Consider the following 3,599-nt stretch of genomic DNA (forward strand, 5'->3'; position numbering starts at 1 on the left):
TCGATATATCGATTTATTCACCACTCTATGTTAACATTTCTGTGCCAAACTTATCCAGTGACTAACGATGTCCTAAAGACCTAATAATAGTTATGTATGTGTTTTTTCGTGTTTTGTTCGAAAGGTAACCACTCCTGAAGAAGTGCCAAACGTCTAAATCCAATGGACCAGTCACTGGATAAGTTTGGCACAGAAATGTTAACATAGAGTGGTGAATAAATCGATATATCGAATTTGAAGTCTCTGTCTCTTTTGAATATGAAAATTTAAAAGTTTAAAAACCTTATGATATAAATATAAACTGTGAGAACGACCCTTAAGGAATCTAATTAATGATCTCCTAAGGTAAGTTCTTATGCTATATTGGTAACGGTTGCTACATCCTCTGGGAAAAATTATTATATATATATATATATATATACACACACATATATAGGCATGGCTGTGTGATAAGTAGCTTGCTTACCAAAGACATGGTTCTGGGTTCAGTCCCACTTGTGGCACCTTGGGCAAGTGTCTTCCACTATAACCTCGGGCCAACCAAAGCTTTGTGAGTGGATTTGGTAGACGGAAACTGAAAGAAGCCCGTCTTATATGTCTGTGTGTGTGTGTGTGCATGCGCGTGTATGTCTGTATGTGTGTGTGTGTGTATGTTTGTGTGTCTGTGTTTGTCCCCCACATTCGAATATAGTGGGTGCTTTTACGTGCCACAGGCACAAAGGCCAGTCAGGTGGTACTGGCAACGGCCACGCTCAAAATGGTGTATTTTATGTGCTACCTGCACAGGAGCCAGTCCAGCGACACTGGCAACGATCTCGCTCGAATGTTTTTTCACGTGCCAGTAAGGCAACACTGGTAATGATCACGCTCAAATGGTGCTATTTACATGCCACTGGCATGGGAGCCAGACAGCTGCTCTGGCAATGATCACACTCGGACGGTGCTCTTAGCGTTAATAATAATAATAGTAATAATGATTTCAAATTTTGGTGCAAAGCCAGTATTCTGGTGGAGGAACTAATCATTTACATCAACCCAAATACTCAACTGGTACTTATTTTATTGACCTTCAGAGGATGAAAGGTAAAGTCAACCTCAGAGGAGTTTGATCTCTGATCATAAAGATAAATGAAATACCACTAAGCATTTTGCCAGGCACACTAACAATTCTGGCAGCTGGCTGCCTTGACAGAGAAAATATATAAAGCTATTTAATTTCTCTCTGATGAATTTCTAATAGGAAATTCCTTACGTGTCTATCTGATATGTAAAACTCTGTAATTCCTATTAGCAAATGAAACATGTGTAATGGTGAATGAATAATTCCAAAAACATTTTTGAACTTCCTGTTCTGTGGTATAATAAGTCTGCTAACAATATCTCCATAATTTTCAACTTAAATGTGTAATTTGCATCTATATAACAATGACAGCAACTACATACTAGATTGAAATAATGAAATAAGATGTACGTCAAGTGGAAACAGCTGGGATTTTACCCTACCTACCTGCATGATATCTATATCTATATCTATATGTATGCATGCATGTATGTATGTATGTGTGTGTGTGTGTGTGTGTGTGTGTGTGTATACATAGAGAGAGAGCAATATATAAAAGTTAATTATTAAATTCGATTAGAGTTTGTGTTAACCTCATGAAGGGATGGTTTCATCTAAGGAAATACTGGTTAAATACCTAGTATTTTGGGGGAATTAATTTCCTTAAAATAATAGGTGTTTATATAAAAAAATATAACTCATATTCATATAAAAGAAGGATAAGAAAATGGAGATTGGGAAGTTAATATTTGTTTATTATTAACAGCAAATTAATCATCTTCACTTACAGCTGTTTCAATTAATACTCACTATAAATATAAATTTAATATTTACTTAATATTTCGTGAATGTTAACTGAAACAGCTGTAAGTGAAGATGATTAATTTGCTGTTAGTAATAAACAATTATTAACTTCCCAATCACCATTTTCTTTTTCTTATATATATATATATATGGTATCTACCACAATATAGTTTATTCTAACAGAACATTCACATTCAAGTGGGGATAAATATTACCTCTCAGTATTAATACTGCCTCTGTTGCTAATATATATTTTTTGGCAAGCTAACTGGCTAATCATGACATGAATGCCTGTTTTTCTATACATCGCTGACTGAGAGATGAATTGCTGGTATCTCTATTGGTTGAGCATCCATTATTGACAAAACGAAGAAAGGTCAAAATCATGTCATCTGTCAAAATCATGTGCTGGAGATGTCAGGGATTTATCTCCCCATTAGTGATAAAAACAAGAGTGCGCCAGTATGAAAGTTTCTCTCGTGGTAACCATCACAGTATAGTTTGTCCTAAGAGAGGATCCATGTTTAAGTGGGGATAAATATTACCTTGTCAGTGGAAGTTGTATGTATGTATGTATATATGTCATTGTTCAGCTTATTTCAAGATTTCTTGCCAATAGAGAAAGAACTGGTTTCCAACCTAGATCCAAGGCTCCTTCATTGAAATTTCAACATCAACAACAAGGTATTTTTCTATGTATGTATGTATGTATGTATGTGCAGATTTGTATGCTTTATGTATGTATTCTCATGCATATAGTTGCATATCTAGACATGCTCATATATATATTTAAATGATAAACTTCTGCAAAGTTTTACAGATTTTTACAGTTCCAGTGATGGATTGGATCTGTAGTCTTTGAATTAGCTTTCTGCTTTCAGGTTTTGAGAAGCCTAATTTCTCAAGATTGGTATTTAGGCAGTGTGTTACATATCCCAGGGCCCCAATAATTACAGGTATAAACCTGAACTTCTTCTCTGGATAACTGCAGATTTCTCAATAGTTCAGCATAGGTGTTCTCTATGTATGTATGTATGTATGTATGTATGTATGTATGTATGTATGTATGTTTGTATGTATGCATCTATATATGTATGATATATGTATGCATGTGTGTGTATATATGCAGATACACATGTATCTATCTATCTATCTATCTATCTCTTTCTATTACTCTTTCAATCTATCTGTCTATCTCAGTATCTATCTATCTATCTATCTCTTTCTATTACTCTTTCAATCTATCTGTCTATCTCATTATCTATCTATCTATATATCTATCTATCTATCTATCTATCTATCTACACACACACACACACACACATTCATCTACATGTGTGCGTATGTATGTGCATGTTTGTGCGTACTTGCACGTTCTGTTGTGTAGAACTGCAGGGCGCTATTTGAGATACATTTAGCCGTTATTTCTAACATGTCGAATAACTACATGTAGATGCTTTCCTCTTCATTCTATTTTATTTTTCCTTTTTTTTTCCCCAGTCTGTTTTGTTTGTCATGGAGATAAGAAGTACGAAAAGGTTTTGAAAAGCAATGAATACTGTGCCCTGTTGTCACACACACACACACACACACACACACACAAAAGCATAAACACACAAATACACACACATACGTCTACTTGTACATGCACATATAATTACTCATGTATCCTGGTAAACATATTTACTTGTGTTGCACCTACACACACACACACATATATGTATACATATGTATA

This window comes from Octopus bimaculoides, chromosome 14 (genome assembly GCF_001194135.2).
Source record: "Octopus bimaculoides isolate UCB-OBI-ISO-001 chromosome 14, ASM119413v2, whole genome shotgun sequence".
Classification (NCBI taxonomy): Eukaryota; Metazoa; Mollusca; class Cephalopoda; order Octopoda; family Octopodidae; genus Octopus; species Octopus bimaculoides.